Source organism: Protopterus annectens, chromosome 2.part0 (genome assembly GCF_019279795.1).
Source record: "Protopterus annectens isolate FY-2018-M chromosome 2.part0, PAN1.0, whole genome shotgun sequence".
Lineage (NCBI taxonomy): Eukaryota > Metazoa > Chordata > Ceratodontiformes > Protopteridae > Protopterus > Protopterus annectens.
Genome location: NC_056728.1, coordinates 1,753,831,451 through 1,753,856,450, shown reverse-complemented (window position 1 = coordinate 1,753,856,450; position 25,000 = coordinate 1,753,831,451). Strand labels below are relative to the sequence as shown.

General features: G+C 40.5%; 1 protein-coding gene across 2 annotated transcripts in view; it reads right to left on the bottom strand.

The window, feature by feature from the left end:
* The window catches only part of ZMYND12 (zinc finger MYND-type containing 12), a 1,002,866-nt gene that overhangs the window by 348,044 nt on the left and 629,822 nt on the right, over positions 1-25,000 (bottom strand). The window lies entirely within an intron of this gene.

Sequence of the window (25,000 nt, the reverse complement as noted above, 5' to 3'; positions counted from 1 at the left end):
GCTCATCTCTTTCATCCCCTATCACTTTACTCACTTTGTATGTCTATTGCCCTAAGTTAACATACATTCTTATACTGTTTGAACAACCCACAGAATCATTTGTTTCTGCCCAGCTATATTACCATGTTAACTGTATCCCCCACATTCTTATGTCATTTCTTTTTTAGCAGATGTCCCTACCTTTACTGAACACCTCTTTGTATTTAATTAGAAATCCATGCTCAGGGAAGCAATTTTTACCTAAGATGGTGTGACACTGGTTTAGGTTTCCATTATAATTGTGCTTTATTTTTATTTTCCTGCAATATCCATCCAGAAGACATCTAAATTAGGTGTTTAGACATCCTGCTTACAGTTTATGTATTTACAACATCTGATCCAAGGGAGACCAAAGCTCCTTAATTGTTCAGCATGTTTTACTTGGCACTAGAGGAAAATACAAGATAACACGTGCAGTCTTATTACTGTTTTACAAATAACATACATGCAAATTAAAACCCGGAAGGACAAACTAATGTTCAAAACATTTAAATTATATGGAATATTTTAATAAAGATGTTTTTCTCAACCATGCAAGTTTAATATCAATATTTTATTTATAGTGTGAATTTTCAAAAATCTTAAAGTGCAAAGCAATGAGCAAGCAGAAAAGATAAAATTAGGCTTGTCAAATCAACATAAAAATGCAGCGAAGTCAAAAATTTAAGTATATGTTCTAAAAAAGTGGCTTAGGTTTACTATCACATATTCGACTCACAGGCGATCAAATCTTTATATGCTCAAAAACATTCCACAAAAGCCGGAATGCCGAATTCCGGTATAACCACCACAAATATCGATCCCCAAAACTCTCTACTGTTCTGGTCCCAAGAAAAAGCATTAACCATGGATCCAGAAGGGGGGGTGGCAGGTTGGACAGTCAATAATGTTGGATCTGATGTTGTTAATCTTCATTCATTCCTTACTGATGGGTGTCGGTTCCGTCCTCGGAACAGAGTCGGTCTTATAACAAGCTCGTGCCAGCCAAAAAACTCTCAAGCTAAGCTTTTACCAACAATGCCCTTTTCCCTGTAACCTCAGATTTTGTTTGCTGTGTTAAGCCAGCTCTCAGCTAAGTACTTTGAAAATTTTCAAATTACTTGCATTTTCTAATATTTTTCTTCCCTACTTTATCGCTAATTTGCTCACTCTCTTACTGTTGTTTGTTATTCTGGTTACTGGTTTTCTTACCATTCTAGGTAGTCATTTATCATCATTGGTATAGGCCCTTTCTCTCCTCTACCCTTGTGGTAACTTTCTTCAAATACCATTGTTGTTATTTCCCTTCCCCCTTCTTTCTTCCTTCTTTCTTTCATATAAAAAAAAATCCCTTCTATAACTTCTTCAGTTGTTGTTTTCTTGTGGTAGTTTGTTAATCTTTTTAACTTTTTTTTCTCTTTTCTCTCCTACCAGAACCCACAAACCTAGCAATAAAAAAGTACCTTAGACTGGATATTAGTTAATAGTAATCCTCTCCTATATAAAATAGGTACATTGCCTGATGATATTAGTGACCACTGTCTTACCTTTATAACAAGACAAAAGACCACTATTCCCAACCAAACTACCTTTAGGACTACCCGGAACAAGAAACATCTAAACCTAGACAGCTACCTAGCTGAGCTCAAAGGTTGCAACTGGTCACCCCTAAAATACCTACCTCTTGATGAAGCAGTGTCATACTTTAATTCCAAATTCCTGCTAATTCTTGACCGCTATGCCCCTTCTCGTACAGTCAGAACTAGGAACAAACCTGCTCCTTGGCTCTCCAAAGAGACCAGGCACAAAATGCTATAGCGAAATAAGATTTTGTCTAAATGGAGATATACAAAAGATCCTACAGACCATCTAAACTTTAGACAGCTTAGAAACACTACTAAAAAACTAATTATTCTTGACAAAAAAAACTATTACCTTAAACTCCAACAAACTCAACCGCATAATCCTCAAAAATTCTGGTCAGGCATTAACAAGCTACTTCATCCAGGTCACTCCAAAACTCCTACCCCATCTAACTTGACTCAGATCACTCCCATCCAAATTGCAAATACATTTAACAAATTTTTCTTGGAATCAGTCAAATCACTAGCAAATACCTTATCCCCAGCTAGCACCACTACACCACCCTCAATAGCTAATAATCCTCCTGAATTTACTCTACAACCAGTGCCAACATCACTCGTCCATACACTTCTTCAAAAACTTAAACCTTGTACTCCATCAGTTGACCTCCTCCCAGCCAAATATCTGCAAATGGCAGCTGGTGCACTAGCCTACCCTATTTCCATCTTAATAAACAGAACTATTACAGAATGTACCATCCCTTCTCTCTGGAAAGTCTCACATATAATTCAATTGCATAAGGGTGGTAACTCAACTGAACTCGATAACTTTCAACCCATTGCCATGCTCTCTCCTTTAGCAAAAATCATGGAGAAATGTATTCACCGGTAGCTACTCGAGCATCTCCTACAAAACAAGCTACTGACTGACTGCCAGCATGGCTTTAGGCCATTCCACAGCACTACAACTGCTCTCTTATTCTTCTCTGACTGTATTAATAGAAATCTTAATAACAACTTGCTTTCCTCTGCTCTCTTTATAGACCTATCTAAAGCTTTTGACATGGTTAATCATCAATTAATGTTAGATACACTACAATCACTTTCCTTAGATACTCAGGCAGTCAAATGGTTTAAGTCTTATTTAGGTAACAGACAACAGGCAGTCCTCTGGGACAATAAATTATCTCCTCAGCTCGCAGTTACTCTGGGTGTCCCACAAGGCTCCATTCTGGGACCTCTCCTCTTTTCGATTTTCATTAATGATCTGAAAACTACGCTCCCCCAAACCACCTGCATACAATATGCTGATGATTCAACATTAATCTGTCCAGCAGCCTCTTTAGCTGAACTCCAGTCCAGTACCCAAAGAGTACTTACCTTAGCTGAAAACTGGTTCCATCAACGCTGTCTCCTCCTTAACCCAAAAAAACTAAACTATTACTGTTCACTCCCACACAGAAGTCTACCCGTATTAATTTCACAATTACATCAAATAATAGCACTGTAATAGCACCCGACACAACCACCAAACTCTTAGGTGTAACATTTGATCATAATCTTAACTATGATACTCACATAAACTTAACTATCAAAGCAGTTAATAGAAAACTTGGTTTCTTCTACAGGCTTAAACCCTTTCTTACACCCTCTGCCAGGACTACTATTGCTCAAACCCATCTAATCTCTACCCTACTCTACGCCTCCCTCATTTATACCAACTTATCTAAAACTAATCTAAACAAACTGGCAACTTCCTATAACAACATCGCCAGATTTGCCACTGGCTCCTCTTTTAGAACCCACCACTGCCAAAATCTGAAACAGCTAGGATGGCTGGAATTTCAAAACCAGGTTCTTCTTCAGTAACTTACTATCATTCACAAGGTCCTGTACCATCCCACTAATACTCCTGTACTCTGTAATCTTATTAGTCCTTATATAAATCTCAAAACTCTATGCTTAGCAAATAAGTTACTAGTAGCCACCCCTAAATCCAATAAAAAATCTGGTGACTGCCTGTTTACTAACTTTGTTGGAAACACTTGGAACAGACTTCCAAATGATCTAACTTCCCTTACATCTACTCCACTGTTTAAGAAACAACTAAGAGTCTTCCTTAAATCCCAATGGTTATGTACATGTTCTAAACCAGACTGACACTCTTTCCCCTTGCTAAAATGCTTCTAAAACTTCCTCAACACTTATATCCATTTCTTATTTCCTTCACTATTTGTTTAGGATGCTCTACAATTTTTTTCTAGTTTTAATTCACTATTTTCTGTTCCCTGTCAAACTACTACTTAATAAAAACTAGCCTTTTCAGAGATTTGTTACATGCCATGCCCTGTGTGCATCTATGTATATAAGATGTTTGTTACATGCCATGCCCTGTGTGCATCTATGTATATAAGATGTTTGTTACATGCCATGCCCTGTGTGCATCTATGTATATAAGATGTTTGTTACATGCCATGCCCTGTGTACATCTATGTATATAAGATGTTTGTTACATGCCATGCCCTGTGTGCATCTATGTATATAAGATGTTTGTTACATGCCATGCCTGTGTACATCTATGTATATAATATGTTTGTTACATGCCATGCCCTGTGTGCATCTATGTATATAAGATGTTTGTTACATGCCATGCCCTGTGTGCATCTATGTATATAAGATGTTTGTTACATGCCATGCCCTGTGTACATCTATGTATATAAGATGCCTGATAGATACTAGCTATTTATTTCTTTTTGCTTTCCATGTCTAACCCACTGCTCTAAATCTGCTATACCTATTATTCTATAGTTATATCAACTGCTCTAAATCTCTTTACACCAACTCTAATATAATTATTTTTTTTATTTTTTTTTCTCGCTCTTTTTCTTATATTATTATTTCATTTTCTCTTTTCCCTTTTTTCTTCTCTCACCTACTAACTTGAATTAAATCTATGGTAAAGTGTTTTTTTTTTTTTTTACATTAATCTAGTGTTATAATGTTTTCTTTAAGTAAATGCTTGTATCTTTATTCAATTTATTTAATACTGTTTTGGAGCTTTTCTCCCCGGGCCCCTACTGAAAATGGACATATATCCAGTTAGACTAGCCCGGTCAACAAATGTAAAATAGAATAAATAAATAAATAAATTTAGCATCATGTCAGAAAAGAAGGGAGCTTCTGGTTTCAAACAATGTGACCAGTGCGGCCACAAAATGCCAAATTCAGACACACATGACTCTTGTGTATGCTGTCTGGATGTTCCTCACCTGTCTCTTCAACCACCGTGCTCTATTTGTAAAAGTGTTTAGCTCCTAAACCCTTAATGAAGGAAAAAACAAATTAATCTTGAAGGGTCTCCTTAAGACACCCTTCTCAGAGGCTATTTCTGGGTTGGAGGGCTCATCCCCTCCCAATAAACAGAGAAAGACACCACACTCGGTTCCTTCATCACCTTTGGGTGACAATAAGCAGGAATCTAGACAAAAGATTCCAAAACTAATTGTTTTGGCTTCAAGAACAAAATTGACATCCACAGCACCATCTGGTGTGGTACTGACCATGGTTCCATCCTCAAAATCTGTGTATTCAGTGCCAGTCACAGCACCGAGTGTGTCTATGGCACCAACCATACGGAAACTTGTATTTTCTGCTTCGGTTCTACCTTCAGTTACTTTAACCATGGTGCCATCCATGGCACAGTCTATGATTGTGGCACTGAGCTTGCCTCTTTTATCTGCTCCTGGAGTTTCTGTACCAGCCACACCTTCTACATGTCTCCACCGAGACTTTGGTGCCAATGAACCGTACAGCTCGGACTTGATATTCACCCATGGTGGATCCCTTCCTCAGGCAGCAATTCAGCCCTTTACTGGAATGACCTGACTCCCCATCAGGGATATTTACACAATTGACCAGGAGTCTCTCGGAACTGGATGTGGTGCATCTTGTGGATCAGCTGCTGATAGCAAGGGGGATTACACCTTCCAAAACACCCCTCCCTTCAGGAGTTGGGAGTCTTTCTCCACGGACTCCAGCATATTCTCCTCCTTTGACCTCTGAGCAGGTATAGAAGACCCTGGAACCGACACCCTTATTGGTACCCATTGCTTTGGTTCCATTGGTGGACCTTGCCGTGGTTCCAGAGCTGATCCTATGGCCTTTGGTTCAATTGGAACCAAGCCTCTCTCAGGATTGTGACTGGACTGTAGGCACTGTGGTTACTAGCATGGCACCGATTTTTCCCATAGTGCCATCTATGGTCCCGGGAGTACTTACAATACCTAGTCCTCTTGAGACTCTGTCCTTGGGAGCTGGTCTGTTGGAGTGGGGTGTGACCCTGGTTCCGAGATTGTCCTTTTTGGTTCCAGGCTCCCATCCCTCTTTGGGCTGGCCGGCTTTCCAGGCAATGGAGAGAGCCCTTGCCTCTGTAGGCAAACTGTCAGTGTCAGAGTATCAGTTACGTCCTCCCTCTGAGCAGCAGCTGACACAAGCCACTGCTTTGGGACATTGAGCACAAGAGCACCAGGATACCCTACTGCAGGGTGCCCCTTCTTCGGAATCCTCTTCAGAAGCTTCCGCTGAAGAGGTACCATGCAAGAGGAAACATGTGGACTCCCCTAAGGAGTCTCTCACCAAGGACATGGACTATAATGAAGGGGAGGGGTCCCCACGGTCGCCCCCTGAAGATGTCTCTTTTGGAGACATCCTTGAGATATTGAAACAGGGGGGGGTGACTGGAAGCCCATCAACCCCTCCGCTGAGGAGTCTGTGTTCCGTCAGGCTTTTCGTGCTCAACCTTCTACTTCCTGGGTGACCCCGCCTGCAGATGAGCTGGTACAGCTCATTGTACAGTGAGCATGGAAGAGTCCTGATACTACTGAACCAATTACATGGAGACTAAACAAGATTCTATCCCCTCCCAAACAGAAGACTCACTGGTTCAAGGGTCTTCTAGTAGACACCATTGTGGTGGCAGCTGCCACAAAGAAGGAGCTTGCCGAGCAAAGCCAGACTGTCCACCCACCAAACAGGGAGTTTTGGGTGGTGGACATGTTAGGAAAGCGAGTTTTTGCATCATTGACCTTTGTTGTTAGGTCTTTGAATTATCTAGCACACTTCACCAGGCTTCAGAGAGACCTAATTTCCGAACACTCCAAAATCTTAGCAGGAGCAGTCTCTAATGAGGTGCATGACAAGGTTGCCTCACAGCTTGCTACCCTGGAATCTATATCCCACTCCTCCATGTGTTTGATTTCTCATGCCACTGAAGGAGTGGTTAGAGCGGCGGTTTCAGGTGTTGTCATGAGACGTCCCACCTGGATGCGCCTCTGTGACTTTGTAGAACCTTTTAAGTCTTCCTTTCTTAACTTTCCAGTGGAAGCTTCTTCCCTTTTCAGCCTGAAATTGAAAGACACATTGGCCAGGTGTGAGAAGGATGGCAAGACCCTGTCTGCCATGGGCGTACATTTTTCCACCCTTCAGCATCCCTACTCTAGGAACCAGAGGAGTGGAAAGATGTGGCACAAGAAATCGCAGGGTACTTCCCATGACACACGTGGCGAGTATACTTCCTGAGACAGAGGGGGTAACTCATCAGGAAGGTGCCCCTACAGAGGCAGAGGGAGTCCAGAGATTCATTCTTTGGGCAACCCTATCAGCACTCCTGAGGAGTGGCCTGATTGCTTTTCTTCTGGAAGCAGTCAGGGGATGTTTTTCCTTGTGCCATTCTGCCTGGCTAACAATAACAACAGATTTATGGGTGCAACGGACCATAACCAGAAGATATCACATCCCATTCAGTCTTTACCCAAAGTCATCAAGATGAATTCCCGACATTCCACCCAGTCAAAGGGAAATAGTAGTGCAAGAAATTCAAAAACTGCTTCAAAAAAAGAGTCATCCAGACAGTCCCACCAGACCAGATAGGATCTCGATTCTGCTCAAGATTCTTTTTAGTGCCAGAAAAGACAGGGGAATTGAGACCAATTCTGGATCTCAGCATCTTGAACAAATTTGTCAAACAAGAAAAATTCCAGATGGTTACAGTTCAGTCTATCCTTCTGCTTTTGGAGAAAGACGATTGGATGTGTTCAATAGATCTTCAGAACAAGTATTACCACATAAAAATGGACAAATGCTCCAGAGGATTTCTTCGCTTCCAGCTAGGAGCCAATCATTTTCAATCTGCACACTGCCTTCAGACTCTCTACAGCCCCCAGAGTGTTCACCAAGTGCATGGCAATGGTAACAGCTAACTTGATACTACAAGCATTCCAGGTGTTTCCATATTTAGATGATTGGCTCCTCCTTACCCTCACCAAGTGTCTACTGGAAATAGCTCTAAACTACACTCTCAAACTAGCAAAATTCCTGGGAATCTCTATAAACTGGAGAAAATGCAGCTTGATTCCCTCTCAAACCTTGGAATTTATAGGAGCAAATTTCAATACACATGCTTGCCTAGTCTCTCTTCCAGACCACAGATTATACAGGATCTTCTTCTTCTTCTTCTTTTGACTTTTCCCGGTTAGGGGTTGTCACAGTGGATCACCCATCCGCTCATGATTGGCAGTGGAGTTTTACAGTGTTGAGTTGCCAGCCCAGCGCCCAACCTTCCACAGAAGGCACACACACGCACACACTCACACCTAGGGCCAATTTAGAGTGTCCAATCCACCTACAGCATGTCTTTGGGATGTGGAATGAAACCGGAGCACCAGAAGGAAACCCACACAACCACAGGGAGGACATGCAGACTCCACACAGAAGGCACCCCCAGCCAAGGATCGAACTGGAGAACCTCTTGCTGTGAGGAGGCAATGCTAACCGCTGCACCACCGCTGCTGCCCTCTGAGCGATACTCTGTCAAAACCTAGCCTCAGCTCGGGCAGTTCTTCAACTCCTGGGTTCCATGGCAGCATCAATCACCATAGTGTCCCTAGCAAGACTACACATAAGAATTCTCTAATGGCTCCTTCTAACACAGTGGTACCCCATTGCACCATCCCTTGTCTTTTCAAATATGGATAACTCAATGATGCAAACAGGATTTAATGTGGTGGATGAAGCCAGACAAAAATCTATGGAGTCACTCATTTTGCACACAACAGCCCAAGGCCACATTGACTACGAACGCTTCCCTGATAGGGTGGGGGGGCTTTAACAAGGGAAGATGATCCAAGGTACTTGCTCATATATGGAGGCCAATCTGCATATCAATGTCCTAGGACTGAGGGCAGTGCTTCTAGTGCTGCAAGCATTTCAATCCATCCTTCCATCAGGGACAATTGCTGTTTAATCAAATAACATGTCAGTAGTCTGGTACATCAACAAACAAGGGGGAACCAAGTTCTACCCACCATGTCAAGAGGCCATGCAAATTTGGCAATGGGCAATAGCTTACAACCACTTTCTGACCGCAATACATATTCCCGGGAGTTCCAACGTGACTGCAGACAAACTGAGCAGATGTATCTTACTGCCTCATGAGTGGTCTCTCAATCCAATTATTGCTGCAAAGATCTTCAGCCACTGGGGCTCGCCTTGTTGCGACCTCTTTGCCTATCCAGCAAATCACAAATGCAGCAGCTACTTTGCCCTAATTCCCCCACAGGGGGGGGTCCCCGAGGGATGCTCTGATACATGATTGGCCCACGGGACTTCTGTATGCTTTCCCCTGATTCCCCAAGTGCTAAAGAAAGCCCTTCATCTAAGAAGCAGGATAATCCACATTGCACCTTACTGGCCACAACAAATTTGGATTCCCTTCCTCTGGCTTCACCTAGTATATCAACCTTGGATTCTGGATCCAACTCCAGAACTGATCTCGTACCCACAAGGGTTAATTCACCCAAACATATCCAGTCTCAAGCTGACAGCTTGATTTCTCCACTTCCAGTAATTGCCAGTCAGAATAAACTTACCTCCCCAGTACGTAATATCCTTCTGGTTTCACATAAACCATCCACCAGGAAAATCTATCTCAGCAAGTGGAAGAGGATCCTTATTTGGTCCTGACAAAGACAACTAGACCCCTCTACAGACCCTGTTAGTGTAGTTTTGGATTACCTTTCAAGCCTTCTTCATTCAGTCGCAGCAGCCTCAACCATCCGAGTTCACTCTGCTTCTATCTCAAACTTCCACAATGGATTCTAAGATGAATCACCTATCTCCCACCACCTCTGTAAAACTTTCTTAAAAGGGGTCTCACATATCAGACCACCTTTCAGGGAACCCATCGATCCCTGGAATTTAACACTAGTAATACAGTCTCTGACATGATCGCCTTTTGAACCTCCTTCCACTTGTAACTTAAAGTTCCTGTCCTGGAAAACACTATTTTTGGTAGCTGTCACATCAGCCAGACACATTTCTGAGCTTCAAGCCTTGTGTATAACCTTGTATGGTATTGCATAAGGACAAAGTATTGCTCTGGTCTAATCCTTCCTTTCTACCCAAAGTTATTTCAGAATTGACAATTAAACGATTGATCTACCAGTCTTATTCCCAACTATGAAAACAAAGGAAAATACTGTCTTCATTTGCTGGATGTGCATTGGCAATTACATTTTTACCCGGACAGAACTAAGTCAATATGTAAAACAGACCAGTTTTTTGTGTCCTATTCAGGAAGCCCGAAATTGGGAAACTCTGTCTCAAAAGCAACCGTGTCCAAGTAGTTGAGAAACTGTATATCCTTGATTTACCAGCAAAATAAAATCTCTCTACTGTGCAAAGTCAGAGCACATTCCACCAGGTCAGTAGCAACTTCTGTTGCTTTTCATGCAAGGGCTTCATTGGATGATATTTGTGCAGCTGCGACTTGGGCTACCCCTTATACCTTTATCACCCATTACAAATTGGATTTGGTCTCCAGGAGGAGAGCATTCTTTGCTTCAACGGTACTCAGGAACATCCTTCCATAAGGGCCTCCCAGGACTAAGGGTAGCTAGGGACTCTGTCTCATCAGTAATGAATGAATGAAGATGAACAGCATCAGATAAAGAAGTTATGCTCTTATCATTATGTTCCATCTGTGTTGTTCACCTTCATTCATTCATTACGTCCCACCCACCTTCCCCCTCCAGAGGCTCCTGGGGGATCGGATTGCATCCTATTCCTCCTTTAGGGTTTCTGCTTTGAAAAAGCCTCTGCTTTACTTATTATGGACAAACTCGATCTGAGGTAACAAGGAGAATGGCATTGTGGGTAAAATCTTAGCTCGAGAGTTTTTTGGCTGGCACGAGCTTATTTTAAGGCCGACTCGGTTCCGAGGACAGAACTGACACCCATCAGTAATGAATGAATGAAGATGAACAACACAGGTGGAACATTATGGTAAGAACATAACTTCTTTTTTTTTTTTTGACATTCCGACATGTGCAATGTGGAACTTGTGCAGGTGGACTCGACCAACTGTGAGTCGAGTTAATGATAGTAAAACAAGTGGCTTACATCCAAGTTACATCCAAGTACTATCTAAAAAAGTCTAAGTACAATAAAAATAATAAATAAAAGCAATAAAAGTAGCCAAAAAATGATAGAAATTCAAATATAGCACAGGTATTTAATCAAGAAGATAAGCTAAGCAGCTAAGTATTAACCCTGCTAACTACCTTTAAACAGAAAAAAGAACTGATAACATGATTTAAAAAAATTAAACAGTCAAGCCAATGCAAAAATGAAAGAATCACATTGAGTTGTAACAAAAGTAGAATGTTACAACTCAAAATAAAAAATGTATAATATATGAAATATGTTCATATTTAAGGAAACAAACCAAATAAGTGAGAAGAGATATGTCATATTAAAATGAAAATATAAAAGCAAGTCTTAACAAAACAAAACAAATGACAGAGAAAGCATATATCATGTACTAATATTCAAAGCTGTGATGCAAAGTATATGTATCAAATAAAATAAAAAGTACTGCAACAAAATACCCAGTCAAATATGTGTCAAAATGAATATCAGCTTAAACAAATCAATGTCAGCTTGGGAAAACAGAACACAGAAAAACAACCATAACAATGGTGTTCATATGTTGGGAGGGTGGCTTAATGGCTAAGGTGTTTGCCTTACAAACACAAGGTGCAGGGTTTGAGTCTCACAAGGGATAATTGGCTAGGCTTAAAATGGCTTGCAAGGGCAGTTAGCTTAGTACTATCCTATGATACTATGAATTCCCAAAAGCATGCTTGCATTGTAAATGACTATTTACACTGAGAGCAGGCCTTTTGGATGGTCTCTGAAGTAAGCCTATTTACAGACAGGCCTTTCACTGAAGTAAGCCACCTATTAAGAGCAAGTTTTTCGCAATGAGGGCAGACTTGAACTGACAGCAGATCTCTTAGAATCTGGCCCAATATGTCCAAATTAATGACTGCATTTAAATCATATACAGTTCACTCTAACATACATTTTTCTAAAAATCACTGAAATGTGGAAGATATATCTGGATTTCAAACTCCAGTGAAAAGTTAAGGAAAAGTTGAGTCAACATCTGAAGCTAAACTTTTCATCAAAAGACACAGGCACCAAGGAATCTTGATGTCAACTATTTGATAAATCATCAGGAAATGGGAAGTAAGTCAGAAGTATACATGTACATCTCAAATCCTAATGTTGCTGCTAGGAAACAGCAAACTGCCAAGAACCAGTAGACCAAAATTAAAGTAGTTAAATCAAGACAGCAATATGAAAAGTCCCTAGCTTCTTTCCCTTCATGACTTGAGCCGAAGTAAATTCATATCCTAAGTACATCACATAAGAAGACATATACTTTCAGCTAATACTGCATCAAAATTAATGTGGTTAAATCACAGTGGCAGTATAATCAGCCCTGCCTCCTTTCCATAACTAACCTCAGTCAGAAAAATCTAGAACACATCATGCTAATTAACAACTTAAGCATGAACAGCATCAACAGCATCCAAAGGTAACCAATAATCACAGAAATAACCTCAGCAAATTATGAGCTTGACATAAAATACAAAAATTATAGATCAAAACAGCAGGCATAAATTGAAGACCACCAACTGTTGTCAGTTTTCGAATCTGACTATTTAAGGATTGAAAGATAATCATGTCCACTTCTATACACATTCATTTTGAAGAAATGAACTTGCAGAGGAAGAGAGCAATCATGTAAAAGTTAACAAACGGCTGTAAAATTAATATTTTTATTTTAAGAATCCAAATATCTCTAAATAGCTATGGTGCAGACTACAAATTCAAACTTTAAAGGAAAAAAGAAATGCATCTCCATTTCCCATTTAAACCAAAACACTGAATGTGTTATTTTTCTGCATGTTTTAAGATAATATATTATGATGCCCTTGTTTGGAAAAAGTGTAGCAACAATGTTATGTGTTGATACAACACTGTAAGTAGACTATTCAAAGCAACACTGGATTCTGCTTTTTCAGTAATTCTGAGTTACTGTGGTCTCAATTAAATTAAAGTATTTATTGTAAATAATAGATTTATTAAGAGGCTCCATCTTTGGAATCATCTAAGACTGATAGTAAGTTTAATAAGCCCATCTGACAAACAAAACTTTCCCGGACTGTCTGGAACTCCCCTTGTCATCATGCCTCAGTCATCTAACACTCTCCAGTTCTTAGCATACACTAAGTTCAGGGAAGGAAAAAAAGGCAAAGGATAGAAAAATGGAAAGAAGAAGAGAACTACAGAAAAGACTCACTGCAAGTAGAGGATGGAGAGGGGGACATTATCTTAGGACCATTTCCATAAAGCTCTGTCATTACAATCATTGCAGTTTGTACCTGATAAGAAGAGGTCCAGTTTTGGCAACCCCTAGGAATGAGACCCTAGCTAATTGTCCTGGGTGGCCACAATTATGAAACACACAACACAGAGCAGCAGCACCAAAGGAAGAAGTAGACTTAGAAACAATATCGCCACTCATAGTACCTCACAGGGATATTAGGGGAAGACCAGGCTGCAGCTGCACAAATGCATCTATAGTGGTGATACAAAAAAGGGAGATGAAGCTGCTGTTTTCCTTGTTGCATGTTTAGTCTGTTCATATTTACTGTGACAGAATTCAAAACAATTTGCTAATCATCTGAAAAGGATGGGTTTATAAATTTTCTTTCCAAAATTTGAATTTGGAAAGGATACAAATAATTAATCATCTTGACAAATGATTTAGTTCATATAAAATCAGTAACCATTTGCTATTTTGAAACTCATTAGTTATGATCTCTAACACATACTAAGTCCAAAACTGCCATTTGATAGAATATTCCCTATTCTCCAAGGTACAGCAATCTCAAAATTAGTATATATATAAGTTCTAGGGGTGTTGGGGACTTGTTCCCATATCAAGGGTGCAGAGGATCCCCCCCCCCCCGTAAAATAACTTTAAAGGAGAACAGGAATGTTCAACATTTGCTGTTCTGTATTTTCAGATTTTTTTTTTGCAATTCTGGGACAATAGGGAGCCCATAAAATCCATGCTGTCTCTGGACATGCTTGCAATTCAACATAATTAGGACAGTCACAGAATAGAGATACTGAGGTTTACTGTCTGGTTCAAATTTGATTCTGTGGTGACCCTTACACTGAAGGAATAGCTTGTTTCAACTCTCACTCCTTTTAGTGTGGAAAATTAGGTAAAGAGGATTGATAAAAACAGCCTGCAACTCTGAAATGTGATGTACTAGAAGTGATAGTACTAGAAAAAGGGTCTCCCAGAAAATGACCTTAAGCTCTGTCCTTAAAACATGAAAATATGAGTTTTCTAACATAATATAAATGTCTCATTGAACCTTAGATTCTCAAAGCTGTGGTCTAATCATAACAAGTACTATATGAAAAGACCTTATAGACCACAACAGGTGGAAAAGCAGTGAAGTTTAGCCTAGAGCAAAAGTTGGAAATAGTAACCAAATGGGCTTTAATGGAAGAATGTTTGAGTCCCGAATCAAAAAGTTCTTATAAGTAGGATAGTACCAGTGGAAAAGGACCTCTGGAAGTCTAAACAAAAAAAAATTATATATCCACATATCTCAATTAGCATTCTTAGTACAGGGCCTCTCATGGGAGAATATGAGGGAAATTACCCCTCTGTAAAGATATGAGTTTTAACAATCAATGTATCTGGAAAAGCAAGGCCATCAGCTTTAGGGTATGGAAAACTGTGTGAGATTTGCCTGAAGCATAAAATAGCAATATTGTGAGTAGTCACAGATATAGTAACTTCTGCAGAAGAATTGGGGTCAGAAGGAGAATTTAGTTTGGCTTAATGGTTGAGGTCTTCACCTTACAGAGATATGTTACAGGGTTTGAGGCTGACTTCAGATTATTGGCTAGGCTTAAAATGACGTTTCAGGGCAGGCAGCCTAACATTTACTTCTGAACTCTATAAAGGTCCCTCTTTCAGTTCTTTACATGTTCCATTTTATTTTTTGTTTTAAGAAATCTGCTTGGCCTGGTGTTTTTATTCTATTTCACATGTTTTTCCTTGGTTAAATTGTTTCTTGAGTGATACTTAAATACACAGTGAATTTCTGTGTTGTATTTTTTCTGAAAAGATTTCAAGTTTGTATACTAAAGCACTGCTGGTGATTCCCTGCTGGCTTAGGAAAGTAAACCTATATCTTTTTTACTGTGAGTGATAGAGCTGTTTTCTTTTTTTACCTCTTCCATTTTGTTTTCTTTTTAAAAAAAATCTGCTTGACTTGGTGTTGCTTTTCTTTGTGATAAATGGACACAAATTATCTAGGCTGCACATTTCACATGTTTTTCATTGGTTCAGTTGTTTCTTGAGTGATACTTAAATACACTGTGAATTTCTGGGGCTCTGTCTTTTTCTGAAAATATTTCAAGCTTGTATAAACTAAAGCATTATTTATTTATTTATTGACATTTAGTAACCGGGAAAATCTGACTGGGCCAGGGACCCATTTTGTCAGTGAGTGATAGAGATGCTTTCTGTTTTATCTGCTCCAGTTTTAAGAAATCTGCTTGTCCTGATGTTTTTTTCTATGTGAGAGATAGACACAAATTATCTAGGCTGCACATTTCACATGTTTTTTCCATTGGTTAAACTGCTTTTTGAGTGATACTGAAATAAACAATGAATTTCTGAGCCTTTGTCTTTTTCTGAAAATATTTCAAGCCTGCATAAACTAAAGCACTGCTGGTGATTCCCTGCTAGTTTTGTCCTCAGCCACTCTTCCTCCCCTTTGTTGATTTGCTTTTTAAACCTGGTGATTTTAAGCTGCCCATCCCTACTGTAAATTGAGCTTAATTAGCTCCTCCCTTTCTACACTGCTGTTGATATATTCACTTACGTATTTGCCTTTCCTTGTGTTTATACTGAAAAACTGAATTTTGCCTCTAATTGTCTATTCTACTGATTTACTTGCTCTGAATTCATTATCTAGCTAGCTGTTGGATAAAGTAGTGTGCTCTTACATTCTAGCAAGTACTTGATTTTTCATTAAGACGTCAGTGGATTTTCCATCTAGTGTACTGGGAGGTAACATGGTCTGTTTAGGTTGGGAAACACTTGCGATTCTTGCATGTGGTTTTATTGACTGGAGGGCTTATTAATCAGAGTGTCTTGTTTTTGGTGCCTTTATAATTTCTGTACAATTGAGAGTGGCTCTTTTATTGAGTAGTCACACTTTTGTAACCAGATTAAAGTACACTGCTGTATCTATATCTTTAAGTTTGTTTGTGGTAGCATTTCAGGCTGGGCACTCCTTGATGACTGGGATTATGCATCTAGTGTAAGTAGGTATTTACCTGGTCTATCTGAGCTGGGGAAGCACACAAAGGGCTCTAAGTATTTTCTTGCACTTCTTTTATATACTGTGACTGCACCTTAGCAGCTTAAAAAAAACTGTATTGCCTGCTGCTGTTTTAAGATGTTAATTGTACTGTATTACACCATATCTGTTAGTTGTAGGGGTGCTGTTGGAAGTTTGTGTGGTCTTATTACACTTGGGCTCCAAACCAGCTATTCTACAATAAGAAAGTGTTTTCTGCACCCTTGTGGCAGAGGTGTGCTGATCTAATCTGTCTAAGTTGGTGATTGCGGTGGAAGGCTTATTGTGTGCTTTCCTGACTGGTACTCAGCTTAACTTGTTTCTCTTTGGTCGTATTTAAGCCTCATGTTTGTGCGGTGCTGCTCTTTCAGCTGCAGTGGTTAGCAGTGCCCTGTACAGACACAAAAGCCTAGAAGCTGAATTTTTCCTTAAACAGCTGTCAGTGAAACCCTTTCAAGCTTTTCTGCTGCTCTAGGAGCAACTAAGTTGAGCACTGAGCAGCATTACTGATCAACCTTAGCCTACACAAAGTATAGGTCTCTCTTGTAGTCTCGGCGCTACCAGCACAGTCCTGTCAAATTAACCCATTTTCTTCCCTAATAAAGCATACAGTAAGAGCCAGTTAACATAAACAGACAGTTTCTCATCATTTCTCTGGCCAGCCTGATAGATATTGGCATCCTGAGGCAATGTAGCAATTGTCTTATGTATATTGATAACCACTTGCTCCTGAAACAAACAAATACTTTATATGAGAGATGTAGTTGCACTATGAAATTGGAGGCAAGATTCTCACGAGGACAAATCGAATGCCAAACAAGTTGTCAGCACACACACACACACACACACACACACACACACACACACACACACACACACACACACTTCTCACAGTAAATAAGGACATGACACAAAAACCCACATATGCGGAGGTACTCACTAGTAACTTACCAAAAGATCAGAGGCCTTCCAAATGGAAACCACCTACACATATAACAATGCAAAAAAACAACCACAATGCATAATAACACACACACCAGTGTCTCAACAAATAAACCCAAAAGGTGTAACACCACTGTGATGTCCCCCTCTGGGCCAGTAATCAAGGAGCCTGAATCCTCACCACTGATACTGGTGAGGGACGTTCACCTGGAATAAGAATAGATAAACAGTATTTCCAGATGCAGCACTCTGCAGCAAGCAGAATTTCCCTTAAGAGCACACAGTGAACACATTCAGTCCAGGGATGAATTTCCCTCTCTCTCTCTCCAGGTCCCCAGCAAGACTCCCCACTGACACAGCTGTAGAGTTGAGTCCTTAGCCGAGTGTCCAAGCCAAGTCCTCCACCACTCTCTTTAAAACCAGTGCCCTGTGTCCCTGTTCCAAGTAGCTGACACACACACTCTTTAAGATTTGATTTTCACACAATTACTCAGTCTTTACCAGTTTTGAGTGCAAAATAATGGGCTGCCACCAATTTTCCAGTGGCCCCTTCAATTCCTGATTTCTTTTTTTTTTTATTTTATTTACAATTTTAAAGTACAGCTGGCATCATCATGTCATTGCCAATGTATCCCACAATGTCGTACTTTAAAATTGTAGGATTCTCACAGACTTGGCAGTGGATTTTGAAAATAAATGAGTTGCAGCACTGCAGCAGCCAAATAGAACCTATGAGGGCAGTTCAGATCAAAGGTTATTGACTACTGGTGCAGTAACCTCTGTCTGCAAGCAGTACAGATCAGATCTAGTATGCATGGAAACCTGCACACAGTGCTACCATCCTGACCCTCCCTCAAAACTCTACAAGTTTACACCGCATTAGCTTCTGATGCAGAAATACTCACTGTGATGGCAGTGTCTTTGTGAAGTTTGTCAGAGCAGGGCTAAGGTGCTGTACCTCTACCTCTCAGGATTGTACAGCAAATCCTCTTCAATTTAGCAACATGGCTATTTTCCAGCAGTTGCTACAACAAAGGATGTAAGCTGCAATGGCTTGCATCTATGATCCATTCAACTGTATTTGTAATACAAACTTTTGTAGAGGGTTATAATTATATCGCAAGTCAAAACCTCATGTTCAGATTACATGTTAACTTCAAACCAAAGAAAACTGCATAATCTGAGTTAACCCTTTACATACCCTGCTCTGCACCAGCCTCCAGTTCCTTCACAAGTTTTGAGTCAGTCCACTTAATAAAGGCATGCATGTCAGAGAATGTCGATTCTAGTCCTGCTGGTTTTTCGGTCCAGTCTTCAGCTCAGAACCACTGAACTGCTACAACATCTTCTGTTACAAACTTCTTTCTGTTGATTTAGAGAGGATGACTTGTCATGTGTTAGTTCAGAGCTGCAGCCAAAGCTTCAGGACCCACTTTTCAGATGGGTGTACAATAATTTCCTTACACTGGTGAAGATATGATTGATCACCACTTTTAGGAATCTGATGACTCACTCACTAAGTGCATAAAGGCTCATGGTTGGGATTGAACTCACCAAAGAATGCACCAGTGCAGTTTCTATTACTAACGATCCTTCTACTGTAATTATCATTACTCACCTTAAGCTGAAGGGCATGGACTTTTGGGATAACTTGTAGAACACATGAAGTCATGGGATCCTGGATATTTCCTTTGTCCCCTGTGCCAGCATCTACTCCTCTGGGTAATTGTAGGTAAGTTTTAAATAATTGCAATGTAGCCAGCAGTGACTCAAGATGAGCTGCTATGCAGGAATTTTAGTGGCTACACTATTTTGCAAGTCTGTGTTTGTCATTGACATGTCCAGGAATCACCTTTGCACTGGTATTATTTTAGATTTAAAACTCCCTACAAATAATATGAAACATGCACTTCCTATTAAATGCAAGTTGTTATGTATGTATTCTTCTTGCTCAGTATCTCACATATTTTCTACTCATCTCTACACGGGTTTACTCCAGTTATTTCTTTTGTGTATTCTGTTGAAATATGCAGCAAAATGTGTCAGTGCTGGACTTCTATAATTTTTTAACAAAGTAAGCAACCCTGTGGAAATGTAGAACAACATATTAAGGAGGATATGTTAACTGTTGAAAAAAGAGTGTGTGTTACTGACTGTACTTTGGTGGGAAAACAAGAATATAGTAGAGTGGTGTGAAGGTTGCCAGACACCAGAGCGAAGCAAGTAGTTTGCATGTGAAGTATAATGGCAATAGCATGATATTAAAGTGGTTAAAGTAGCGAGGACTGTGGTAAAACAATTTCGTTAACACACAGTGGCTGCAGTGGGTTGGAGTGTATTGAGGAGGTATGTTGGTATCCCACAATCCCACCGGGGTGGGTGAGGTTACCTAAGTATTTATGCATATTTTATTTTAATCAGCATCCAGATTTTTGACCAATTGTACCAACTTTTTTCATGGGCCTTTGTCCAAATTTGTGATGTTTCCAGGTTGAGAGGTATGACACACACACACACACACACACACACACACACACACACACACACACACACACACCTACCTACCTGGGAAAGGCTGGCATAGATTTACTACCTATGCTCCTCTGCCTAGACTATATGGTAGTTAGTGCCACCAGACACTCCAAAGCCAACTACTCTAAGGCTCTTACAAGGGTACCCAATTATACTGAGTGAAATTAATACTAATACAAATGGTAGTGTTTGACCAATGGAGTAAGGCTTTCAGGAGTAGCTACAATGTCACCAAATTAATATATGTCCTCAAAGGTTAAAATATTATCTAAAGGACTAGCCACAATGAAAAGTTTAAATATATTTACTAATAAAATAACACAAAAATAGTAAATATCTACTTACAATAAAAAACAGAGTTTCAATCATAGGAAATATTAAAAATAAAACAGATGAATAGATTCACAAAGATACAGAAAAACAGTACTTAACTAATCCCACTATATTTTCCTGACTGATCTAAACAATTACTATTCTCTGGTTATTTACTAAAGCAAGGCAAGATTAAATGGGTGAGCGATCCTTCTTTGCCAGGTTACAAAAACAGACTGCAATGAGACTTCAGCCTCATCTAGTATTAAAACATCATTTCAGTCCTGAATTACAGGATGACATCACACACATCTGGTCATCTGATGTCTGGTTCCCATATTACCCCCATTACTAGAAAATGAACCAGAATCTTGCACACATGTTACTATACACACAGATAGAACTTTGCTAAGATGTGTTATAACATCTGGAAGCCATAAAACCATGTCAGCACTTCCACTCTTCCAGGGTAGCAATTAGTTCACTGCTAAGAACAATACAACAAGGATTCCTGGTCCTTGTTTTCACAGACATTTCATCACTGGCTGCAATCAAAACTGTAAAATACAATCTCTATGGCCTACCAGGTAATTTAATTTCAAACTATTTTTCAAAGTTAGCTGGACTGAGATTAACCTCTTCTCTTCCATTATCCTCTGCCACAATATATTAACTTCAATAGTTACAATACAGTCTGATGTGCAAGTGTATTTCTTTTTCTGTCCAGCAGGGCAAACTGTTGGTACATTTTTAACACAAATAGCTTTACAAATACATTTTTAACCCAAGTATCTTTACCAATCAGTTTGATATACCAATGACATGTAATTCTTTGCAAAACCCCAGGTAGCTGTGCTAGCATATGTTATACATCCACTGTCCTTCTTCTGCTGGCATAGCTGGTAAGACCTCACATCATCACATCTCTCCCCCATATGAAGACTCAAGCTAGTTTCTCAAGTGACCCTGGAGAAATGTTGCTTGAGAGGAATAAGCCTGTCTGGGAATACATTAACCCATACCCTGTCTTGACAGCCCATCTGCATTGGCCTTGCTGACCCTACTATGGTGCTGCACTGTTAGATCAGATGCCTGCAACCATAGGCTCCACCTTAATAACTTGGCATTTCACTGGCTAGCTCAATGTAGCCATGTTAAGGGATTGTGGTCTGTAACTACAGTGAAGTTCCTTCCATACAGATAGGGTTGAAATTTCTGCAGTGCCCATACTATGGCTAGACATTCTTTTTCTACTGCTGCATAACATTCCTCCCTAGGTTGGAGTCTACAGCTGAGACATACCAATGGGTGCTATTCTCCTGTGAGGAAACCTGATTGACTACAGCCCCCACCCCATGGTTCAAAGCATCCACCTGCACAACAACTTATTTGCTGTAATCTGGACTGGCTAACACAGGGGGGTCCTCCCAAAGCCCCTTTAAGCTTTTGAAATGCCTGCTTGCAGGATGGGGTCCACACTACCTTATCTGGCCTGTTTTTCCTCATCAGGTCTGTGAGGGGAGCAGCTATTGTGTTATAATTGGGAACAAACTTTATATAGTACCCCGCTGTCCCAAGAATGCCTATTGCCTGCTTTTTGGCAACAGAGCAGGCCACACCTTAATAGCTTCCACTTTGGCAGGTTCTGGCCTGAAATTACCACTCTCCACATTATTTCCCAGGTAGAAGACCTCTGCCATACCCACCTGATACTTACTGGGGTTAATGTTCAACCCTGCCCTTTGCAGTCTGCCCAGTACCTCCCTGACATGCTGAAGGTGACCATGCCAAAAATGGCTGTACATGGCAATATCATCCAGGTAAGCAAGGGCATAATCTCCTACTCCTGCTAAGATACTATCTACCAGCCTCTGAACGTTCACTGGGGTATTTTTCATTCCAAAGGGCATGTTTGTAAACTTATATAATTTGAAAGGAGTCGCAAAGGCTGACCCTCTCTAGCGGCAGGAGTCAAGGGCACCTGCCAGTAGCCCTGGTCAGGCCAACAGTGGACAGATACTTATCCTCACCCAGCTGCACTAAGGTTTCATCTGTCTTAGGCATGGGGTAACCATCTGACTCTGTGTGACTAGTTTTCTTAAGTCTACACAGAACATGGTGCTGCCATATTTTTTGGTACCAGCAACAATGGGGAGGCCCAGGGACTGCTGGACTCCCCCAGGCTAACAGCCCCACATGCCTGTCTCCAAGCCTGACTGCATGTAACTGCATGCATACAAGGTACTGCATTATTAAAATCATTCCCTATCAAGACAACTGCAGGGATATCCTCAAACATACCTACTTGCTTACTTCCTTTTCCACCCTCCCAGTCAAGGTGAACTCTGGCCAAAGGCATTTGGAATGGGATCCTTCCTAAAGCTCTGACCTGAGTGTACTTCCCAAGCAAGTATTGCTCCTCTTTAACAACTGCAGGTTTCACAATGGTTATGTCAGAGGCTGTGTCTCTCTTAGCAGTGGCCTGTTTTCCATCCACTAAGATAGGATATAAACTCCAGTGATAGTCTGGTACCCATGTTGTCTCCAGACAACATACCAGTGGCATACTGTTATTCCCACTTACTGGCTCCCCCACCTTGCCTCCATGGACATCTATATGATACATGGTCCCACTGGTTATATTTAAAACATCTAACCTTTGATCTTAGCTGTGTACCTGAACTAGTGACTTCCCCTGTTACTGGTGGACTCTGTTGGGGTAGTTTAGGCTGCCCACCATGGATTCCCTTATATCAATGTGCAGCAGTGGGTATCCCCTTCTTTTGCAGTGATGCCCTGCTTGCTAAGTAGAGATCCCTTTTCCCCAGCTCATCTTCAGAGTTATACTCCCAGTCTGCTAACCAGATTCGTATGTCCTCGGACAAAGTGCTAAGGGCTTGTTCCCTCACCAAAAGATCTGCCAGCCCTTCAAAAGGGATGACCTGAGACCCACTCACCCACCTATGAAAATAAGTGTTTAACTCAGCAATATAATCAAATACACTTTCATCTGCTTTGTGTCTATGCTCATGAAACTTTTTCTAATAAACATTGTTTGACTTTATCATAATTTAAAAAATCAGAATCAGACAATTTAGAAACAGCAGTTACAGCTTTACCATGAAGTAAGGGGGTCAGGAACCATACCCAAAGCCCTTGGTCAACATTATACTGTTTACATACTCTTTCACATATATGAATAAAACTATCAAAATTACTACCCTCTGTAAACTGTGGAAGAAATTTACTGACCTTTATTGCTTCTAGGGTTCAGTTATTACCTTACCCATTACCTCCATGACCCTGGCAAAGAGTCAGCATCTCTCTCTCATGTTGACGCTGCTTCTCATTTTCTTCAGCCTCCAAATGCCACAATCCTCAAGAACCTTATGTAACCTTTTAGTAAGTGTCACATCTTTGTGTGGCTGAAGAATGACAGTAATATTGCTAATCGTAATAATAGTAGTAAGTACAGAGTCTCGTTGAACATAGCTCGAGTTACTGACAGACACGCCCCTCCACTGATTGTGAATGGAGAAGCTCGTCAATCTATTGATGATGAGGTGAGACACGCCCCTTTACTATCTGTGAATGCAACAACAACTTTTAAGGGTGAGGCGGCTGTTCCTACTGAGACTGTAACTGCTTCCTCTTTAGATGTGAGTGAACGTTTGGGGGATAAACCTAAGCAAATAGCCAGCTCTTTAGCGATGAATAAGAAGTTATGTACCTACCATAACGTTCCATGTTAGTTGTCTTCTCTCGCCTTCTTTCTTGCTTGATGGGTTCGGAGCCGATCCTTCGGCTCCGACTCGGCACTTGCTTTAGCTCGAGAACTCCTTTTACCAGCTCGAGGCAGCCCCATATCCCATGATGCAAGGCGGTAAGTACCCAGATCTCGTTTGTTGACAAAGGGCAATAACACCAAGCAAAAAATACTTCCCAAAGGAAGAAGAAACTTACAGATGGAAAAAGGACCAGGTCTGAATGGTCCTTAGTATAATAGTTTCTTATACAAGGTCTGTCCAGGCCAGGGGGAAGGAGGGAGGGTCGCAAGAAAGAAGGCGAGAAGACAACTAACATGGAACGCGTTATGGTAGGTACATAACTTCTTAATGTTAAGTTGTCAATCTCGCCTTCATTCTTGCTTGATGGGACCGTGTCCCTAGCACCTCTATCCTGGGTGGCTCAATGGAACAAACTCTTGAGGACTGTAGAGCCAAAACTGGCTCTGTCCCTGGAGGCCAAGTCCAATTTGTAATGGGAAACAAAAGTGTGAGGAGTGGCCCAAGTGGCCGCCGCACAAATAGTGTCCAAAGGAAGTCTAGCTTGAAAGGCTGTAGAAGTAGCTAAACTCCTAGTTGAATGTGCTTTAGGTTTTGAGCACAGCTGTTTTCCCCTGAGTGTATAAATTTCAGTGATGACCGAAGAAAGCCATCTGGACAAAGTCACTTTAGAAACAGGAAGGCCTTTTTTAATATCCGCATAGGAAACAAAAAGTTGATCAGATTTTCTAATTTTTTGTTCTATCCAAATAATATCTAAGTTGACGGTGGACGCCAAGATAATGTAGCTTTTGTTCAGCTCTATCTGAATAGTTAGGAAAAATACAGGAGATCAATGGATTGATTCAGATTGTTCTTTGAAGCGACTTTAGGTAAAAGGATGGATTAGTTCTCAAAGATACTCTGTCTTTGTGAAAAATCAAATAGGGGTCGAACCGAAAGAGCATGAAGTTCAGACACCCTCCTGGCAGATGTAATAGCCACTAGGAATAAAGTTTTCCAAGAAAGATATTTCAGGGAACAA